At 60.4% G+C, this 8,356-nt stretch overlaps 1 protein-coding gene across 4 annotated transcripts in view; it reads right to left on the bottom strand.

Annotated features, from left to right (window-relative positions):
- Positions 1 to 7,946, bottom strand: part of ZNF536 (zinc finger protein 536) — a 329,458-nt gene extending 321,512 nt beyond the window's left edge. For 2 of the 4 annotated variants that reach the window (XM_053916155.1, XM_053916159.1), the window contains exon 1: positions 7,855 to 7,946. The gene's annotated coding sequence lies outside the window, so the exon portion shown is untranslated. Of the gene's footprint in view, positions 1 to 4,249; positions 4,608 to 7,107; positions 7,148 to 7,854 lie in introns of those variants that run through there. The other 2 variants (XM_053916158.1, XM_053916156.2) reach the window with 2 other exon arrangements.
- Between the last annotated feature and the right edge of the window lie 410 nt (positions 7,947 to 8,356).

Raw genomic sequence — 8,356 nt, forward strand, 5'->3', positions numbered from 1 at the left:
CTCAGTCCCCGAGGCTGCCTTCCAGAAACTGGGACAAAAACAGCACCGGCCCCCCACGCAGAGGCCACAGGGATCGAAGGCGTGGAGCGCTCAGAACCCCGGCCGTCACAGGCGCGCTCCAAACGAACCTCCCTCTTCACAGCCACGGCTGTCCCCTCCCGGTTCCACATCCCGGCAGGGGACCAGGCACAGCCGTCATCCATGGGGCTACTACACCCAGGGTATAGCTGATGGAGAAACAGCAGGAGCCCCTCTCCTCTTCCCCTGGGGGTTCTCCCTCCTCCCGGACCCCTCGGGTCTGCCCCTCGCGCAGAGCAGGTCCCCAGCTCCTGGAGTCTCAGCTCATTGTGACACGTCTGCACCCCGATCTGGGCCGTCCCTGAGGGCTGGACCACCCTTCGCCCCTGAGATGCCCAGGGCGAGGCCTGGCAGGTGGAGGCCGATGGCCCCCGGGGGACACATGGAAATGTCTGGAGACGTGTTTGATTGCCACAACCGGGGCTACAGGAGGACAGCGTCTGCAGAGGGCAGCATCTGCGACAAGTGGGCTACGTCCACCATGTCGCCGTGGTGAAACCCTGTCCAGAGAAACGGCGCCAGGTTAGTCCAGCAAGTGCCATCAAAGCCACACCTGAACCTCATCTCAGGACAAGTAAACATGACCTCCAGCAGGTTCAGCGGCTGAGAAAAGCCGAGTGCTGTATGCCCTTTGCGGTAGCAAAAACGCCAGTATGAAAGACCAAAAACGTACAGTGATTTTTAAAAGGGGACGCGGGGTGTGGATCCTCAGGCGGCCGACAGAGAGAGCCAAGCCGGGCCTGGCCCCCACATAAGGGGCCCGCAGACGGAGTCACCTGGGCAGGCAGGCCCCACACCCCCAGGGCAGGGCTGGGCTGGGCCCAAGCCAGGCGGCTCCCGGAGTGGCCCAGCTTCTCGAGGTGGCTCCCAGCCATGTCTGCCTTCATTTGGGGACAAGCACACAAGCAATCAAGGAAAGGAGGCCTGCAGGCCTGGGGATCCCCGAGTCTGAGCGTGGATGTCCCCCTCCACTGCCCACCTCTCCAGCTGCTTTGGCCCCAACCCTTCACACACGGGCTCTCACAAACTCACTGACCTACTCGGGTGGTGCCCCCGTGGGCGAGAAGGGCATCATCGCAGAACAGGTGCTGCCTTCGGGGCGTGCGCACGCACACACAGGCACGCGCACTCCCATGCACACACATACACACCAGCACTGGCCCCTCCGTGCCACAGCGGGCACTGTCCGTGGCCTGGCTCCATCTGCCTGCACACCCGGCTCCAGGCCCCGCTCACCCCTCTGAGGTCACTGAGGGTGTCCTGTGGAGCCAGCAGGCCAGGCTGGGCCTGAGCCCGAGTTCCTCTCCTCAACTGACCAAGGGCTTCTCTCCCAACAACCCCGAGGCAGATTCCACCCAGCCAGGTAAAAGACACCATTAGCCCCGCCAGTCAGCGCAGCCCTGTACCCGCTCTGGTCCTGGGGCCGCTCCTTCCCCCAGTCCCTCAGCACCTCAGCGGCAACATGTCTGGGATGGAGCTAGGGTCTGCAGGGCCGAGGTGGGGTCCCAGCTCGGAGCCCCTAGGGCACAGAGGAGTCCCTCCGATGTCAGGGAACTTGCGCCGGCCCGAGAGGTGGCCTCACACTGCCTGAGCACAGGGCCCTTCCTGCCCAGATCTAAGGGCCGAACACTCACCGGCCCCAGGTCCTGGCAGAGGTGCCGGGGGACCTCTGTCCTCCACGTGGACAGAGGCTGACCTCACCTGTGGAAGCCTCACTTCCATTTCTCAATTTGCCTCCCTTTAAATAATGCTGAGAACAAGACGCAAGCTGATATTTCAGCTTACTTAAGAGGCTTATTAACACACTAAATCCAGAGATGTTAAAAAGCTATAATTGTCCTCATTCAAACTGGAAAAATAAATCTATTTGCTTTCTTCCTTTACGATCCTCTTCCAAAGGAAAAAAGAGTCCATCTACATTCTCACGAGCGCCATCGCCGCCGTCTCCTCCCCCGTGCCAGGCACTCTAGAAACACCTGTGCCGTTCACAGCCAACTTCTGGGCGGAAGGCGGCCACGTCTGGGGACAGCTGACTTCCTCATGCCAGAGATCAGCCTGTCTTGCTCAGAAGGGCTTGGAGTTCATTTGAATGGGCTCCTGGGTTTTAGCAGTCTGAGCTCACGCAGACGTCTCTGGGTACCTAAGGCAGAGTAGGCCGCCAAGTCAGTCAGCCTCGGGGGGCTCAGCAGGCAACAACGCATCTCGGCACCGCCTTCAGCAGCAATGGGCTACAGTGGTTAGTGGGGTGCATGTCCTGGCCACGCCCCTGCCCTCTCCCATGTGGGGTTTCTGGCTTCGGGCTTGGACCAAAGCAGTGCGAGGCGGCTCCCACCTCCTAAGTCTCCTGTGAAACAGCCGTGGCTGGCAGTGAACTTGCTGAGGGGTGGGGATCTGAAGCCCGCTCAGAAGTTCGGCACGCAGGGCGTAGAACAAGGTGGCTTTTCGGAGCGGCAGTCCAGGAGAATGCAAATGTACTGAACGAGCTTTCTCCAGGTTCTCCATAATCACCAGTCATGCCTCCAGGAACTGTCTGCCCAAACCCGGCTTAGAGGGGAAGCATTTTAGAGACTTTCTCTGCAGATGACATATGGGGTACTAACCTCTTTCACAGGCCCAGATGTTAAGTTCGTTTTCATCCCATTTATGCAAATTTCATTTGAAGAGTAAATCAAAAGAAATCTTAAATCATTGTACACTATTTAGAAATGCACAACTAAATCCGGTTTCCGTGCAGCGGTATTAACATAAAGCCCCAGGGAGGGACTGCAGGGAGCAGGCAGGTGTCAGGGTCTGCTCTCCCACACAAGGGCCCCAGAGAGGGTCCCAGCCACCTGCCAGGTCCCCCGTCTCTGCCCAGCCACAACTGCATTCCAGTTTTGCCAGATTAAAGGTGTTCTGGAAATCGAAGCCTTCTAAAAGTTTTCCAAACTTTGGGCAAACAGGGGTCCCTTAGTCCAGGGGCCTGGCCTCCAGTCGTGCCTAGCCGGTGGCACTACAGAGTTCCAGGGCAGGGGCCCCAGGGTGAGGCTCCTGGCCACCCTGTGGTCCTCAGCTGGGGACAGCGAACCCCCAGAGCTCTGGGGCCTGCGTTTGTCAGAGCCGGGCCGGCAGCGCCATCGTTACCAAGCAGATCAGCCAGGCGGTTAATGGTGGAATCAGGAGACATTTGCACTCCGAGATCAGGATGACATCATAACTAAGGCAGCCTTCAGCCAGAAGCCCCAGGCACTCCCCAAGCAGAGGCCACAGGGCAGCGGCAGCGCCCCCCTGAGACTCCCAGGGCCAGACGCTGAGTCCCCTGCCCCTGCAGGGCCGGGTCCGGGTCCTGCCTCCAGCAAGTTCCCAGAGGACTGGAACTGGGGAGACAGTTTTCTCCCAAGCAAATCGACTTTCCCCCCAGGCTCTGAACACTACAAATAATAATAATAACATATTATGTATTTTTAATAACATTTGAGATAATGTAAAACCACTTTCCTGGACAGGCAGGGGTTGGCATTTTCTGAATGCAGCTAGAATTTGGCCATAGAATTTGTGGCATTTCCAACAGAATCGGCGATCTCTCCGTGACCCTGTCTTGAGCAAACAAGCAGCCCTCTCCTTCCAGCAGCAGGAGAAATAGAAGATGCTGGGGGAACGGGGCGAGCTGCGGAGAAGCCCTTCCGGCTCTCCTTTGGGTTGCTTTCCTTTCTTTTTCTGCACAGGCGACCACACACACACACACACACACACACTCAGAGACACAAACCTCGGAATAATGGGGGAGGATTGGGTGAGGAGCCGCATCGCTGCGCGATCAGCAGCCGGCTGGTCGGCCGCTCGCTCACTCGCCGGCTCGCTTGCAGCTCTGCCCTCTCTGCGCCGGGGGGACCGACCGCCCACCCCGGACCCGGACCCAGATGCCCAACTCCACCGCGCCCAAGGGTCGCCTCCAGAGCTCGCTGCAGGTACACGTGGCCCAAACGCCTCACCTGCCCCGGAAAGTCAGCAGACACAGGGGGAAAAAGTTGCGGGAGCTGCCAGCCCGGAGCCGGGAGCCCGAGGCTGCTGTCCCCCAGCTACGGAACGGCCCACAGAGGCCCACCCGGCCGCTGGCACGGCTCCCCGCACCTCGCCCGCGGGCTTCGCGCGCTGACCCCGGGGCACACCGAGGCCGCGGCTGGGCACTTACTTGGCACCCGCCTTCGAACGTGCAGGTCCTCGCGGTTCTCAAACAAGTTTCGCGGAGGAAGAAGAAGGAAAAAAAAATCCAATTATGCAAATGGCTCCGGACTGGGAGGCGCGCGCTGGATCTGAGGCGGCTACCGCACGAGTTCGGGAGCAGCCGGGCCGGCAGATTTATGGGGCGCGTCACGGCTACGCCAGGTCCGGCCGCCGAGCACCGCGAAGTTCATTAAAGCGGTAATGTCCACTTTCCCGGAGACCTTCCGCGCGGTCCACTGTCGCACGGTCCACCCCGACCCCGCGGGCGGGGGCGCTGTCCCCCCGCCTCTCTTCCTCCCTCTTTTGCCCCCTCTTTTTCCTCTCTTCCTCCCTCTTTTGCACCCCCGTTTTTCCTCTGTCTTTCCACCACCCCCTTTTCCTCTCTTTCGTCTCGTTAAGTCGCCTGCCTTCCACTCTGAACAATGAACAAAGATGTGAGTGATGGGAAAAGATCGCCCCCTCCCAACCCCGGCCGCGAGCAAAGCCGGGCTGAAAGTCCGAACCCAGCGGCTAATATCAAACTGGAAAGAAAACAGTGCTCCCGCGGCACCCCCCACCCACCAGCCCCATGCGCGCGCGCGCGGACATGCACGCGCGTGCGCGCTCACCCCTCCCCAAGTTCACCTAAGCCCTGGCTGGAGACGGGGGCGCCGAGGCCAGGGCTCCAGGGGCTGCCCGACCCGCTGGGGACGCAGAAGGCAAGGGTGGTGAGCACTCCAGCCCCGCTCGCTTCCCGCAGCCCCCCCCACCCCACCCTCTTGCCCCGGGCCCCTCCCCGCAGCTTCCCCGCCGGCAGCCCGCTCCGGCTGCCCGGCCCGGATGGCCCGATGCGCTCAGCAAACGCGGCCCCTGTCGGATCGCCGCTAAACTGCACGGCGGCGGCGGCGGCGGCGGCGGCCCGAGGAGGCACCGGAGCCCGAGGCCGCCCGCGCGCTCTCGCCCCTCCCGGCAGGCCGCCCGGCGCCCCTGCCCCGCCAGCGCGCTCCCCGCGCCCCCTCCGGCACCCCACGCCCGAGGCGCCCGAGCCCCCCAGGCCAGGACTCCGCGCAGCCGCCGTATTTTCGCTAAAGTGAAAACGAAGGCAGCTGACAAATCACGTCTCCCGTGAGCATTTCGTTAGACATAACAATATCCGGCAAACAAAACCCGGCCGCGCGGCAACCTCCGCGCGGGGCTGCGACCTGCCGCTCGCTCCTCGCCCCCGCGGCCCCCACCGACGGGTAGTGCCCGGGCTCTCCGGGAGGCGGACGAGAGGGACGCTCGCAACACAGCAGCGCAGGGGGGGCCACAACTCTCCACCTGTCCCCAAAGAGAGCCCTTCTGGAGTTTACTCCGAGGAGTTGGGGGCTGGGGGGGCAGCTCTCTCCCTGGCCCGCACCCCCTTCCCTTCTTTTTTCTAACTTGCCGGCGCTTGCGTTTCCACCTTTGGCTTCACATACATCCATCTGTATGGAGATATCTATATTGTAAATTATTTGCAAAACTGCAACAGATGGGCGCGTGGAGATCTGGACACTTTCCTACACATCATCAAAGAAAATCTCCCCCCCACCCCACCCCTTTTGCCTAAAATACATCCCGGTCCCGCCCACGGCTGTTTTCCTCAATTCCTCATCTTCAAAAAATAATAATAATAATAATGTCTTGACGCAAACAGAAAGGTTTATCAGGGCAGATCTCTGCCCCCCCCCCCGTCATACATCTGGTCTGGGGAGGGGGGTTGTTCCCGCAAACTGCGCTCTTCCCAGACACCCCGGACCCTCCACTGCCCGCCTTCCAGACCCCCACGCCCGCACCCCTCACTCTGATTGGCCTCGTTCCGCAGTCCAGGCTGCCGGCTGCCTCCATAACCTGTTACTTATTTCTTTCTCGATTCCTATCCTTGGCCCCTGGCTGGGCCCCAGGGCTGGAGCTGGGCGGGGGCCCATGCTGCGGGCGCCGCCTGCGCTTGCCCGCGCTGCAGCCGTGCTCCGGGGCTGCGCGGACCCCGCATCCCGGCCTGCCGCGCCCCCGCCTGGGCCTCGCCGGGCTCCCGGGGCGCAGGAGGCCAGCGCCCACACAAAATGGCAGGTCCCCGCGGCCCCGGGCGCCCGCGACTCTCACACTGTGTGAGCATCAGCTAACTTTGATCTTTTTTTAAAAAAATGATTACAAATTACCCTCTCCCTCCCCCCCCCCAACACACCCGCGGCGGGGGCCGGATACCGTAGCGAGCCGGGAAGGGGGAGAGGGAGCAAGGGCGCCCGCATCTCCGGCACTGGGGAAAATGGGGAAAGTCACTTGAGCAGAAGTTTGCGCAGCTTCCCCCTCCTCATGCGACCCCCAGACCCCTGCGAAAGTTTCCCGGGGCCGGGAGCGCGCGGCCGGGCTCGGGCGGGGGCGCAGCTGGGCCGGGCGCTGGGTCCCACCGGCGCGCCCGGCGCCAGGCCCTGCGACTCCTTTTCAAAGTAACGGTCCGGGGGCCGCGGGCGGGGGAGGCGGTGGCCCAGGCGCGGGTCCCACTCGCCGCCGAAGTTCGCCAGAGCCGTGGGTGCCCGGCTGCGGTCGCTCTCTCGGCTTCTTCCTCTTTCCCCCCTGCTGACAGCTTCTCTCGCCAACGTCACCACCACGGCTATTTAATTAGACCGTATTTTTTAATCGAGATGGGGCCGGAAGGAACCGGGCGCAGGCCTCGCCGAGACGGGGAGGGGGAGGGGTGGGGGCCACGCCGAGAGTCCAAACTCACTTTGCCACCTCCAGACGCCGCCCCCGCCCCCGCGCGCCCCCACCCCACCCCAGCGCCGCCTGGCTCTGCGGTCCCCCCCCCCCCACCTTTGTTTTCCTTACCTTAAACATCGAGACACGGGCGTCGGGAGCAAACTCGGGCACGTAAACGGAGCGTTGTAAAAGATTGTGTTCAATGAATAATGAAACATGTCCACATGATTGACTTGATCATTTTCCGGGGCTGAAGGGGGACCGGCGCCCTGCTAGCGCGCCTCGCCCGCCCGCCCGGCGGAGCCCCGCGCACTGTCCCCAGCCCGGCCGGGCCAGGGCGGGCTGCGTGTTCATCCGCCTCTGCTCGGAGTCGCCCCGCTCATCGATACTCATCACCCAGCCCCGCAGACATCCCTGTCCCCCGCTCGGCCTCCCCCTATCTGGTAGGTGAAATGCATTGTACCATTAAAAACGCTCTCCATTGTCGCCCTGGCATAATTCACAGCAACTAGATAGGTCTTGCGGCATTTAGCTTTGATGAGCCAGAGACTGAACCCTTGATATAATAATCTACAAAGAATGGTGTGTGATCGTCCATTTTTTCTCTCTGTCTAGCAACTAAGAAACCATTTAACACAGCGCAGCTTGCTTCTGACCTTGAGCTGATGTAAACACACTTATTAAAATCTATCTATTCTCCAAGAGCTACATTCTGATTGTCAGACTCGTTACTGAGACATATATCAGCCCCTTCGCTTGTCACTACTTTGCATTCCTGCCTTTGACTAAAGAATTTTTTATCCAGCCGAGAGGGAGAGAGAGACCGCCACGCAGGGAGAGCGCCGGAGAAGGGAAACCAAAAGGCGTAATTCTTACCTGCTCTCGAAACTATTTAAAGTCTGTTTCTTTTCTGGGGGGAAAAAAACTCCGGGGTGAATCTCGGTGGACAGCGGGACGCGGAGAATCAGTCACAGCCCGGGCGTTTAAGGGAGTCATCAGCGATGAAATGACGTTGATCCGCGCGGTAACCTTGTGGCGTATTTAGTGTAAATAAGGCACTTCTGTTGCCAATCGCGGGGATACAAACGCGGAGAGGTCTCAGCCTCGCCTCCCGCGCCTGCCGTTGGAGGCGACTTTATTTGCAGACACTATTTAGGAGATCATGATCATTGTAAAACAATGCCAGTGCCAAATGATTATGAAAATATGATTTTAATTAATCACGTAGTAGGCAAGGAAATTAGCATACGGTAATTAAACTTCGAGAAAAACGTCACGCAGGTTCTCTGCCTGATGGGTCCAGAAAAATCATAAGGCGGTGGGCTCCAGGACTGAATTATCAAGCCAAATAACTTTTTTAAGGCAACTTTGTCAAGGA

Source organism: Desmodus rotundus, chromosome 12 (genome assembly GCF_022682495.2).
Source record: "Desmodus rotundus isolate HL8 chromosome 12, HLdesRot8A.1, whole genome shotgun sequence".
Lineage (NCBI taxonomy): Eukaryota > Metazoa > Chordata > Mammalia > Chiroptera > Phyllostomidae > Desmodus > Desmodus rotundus.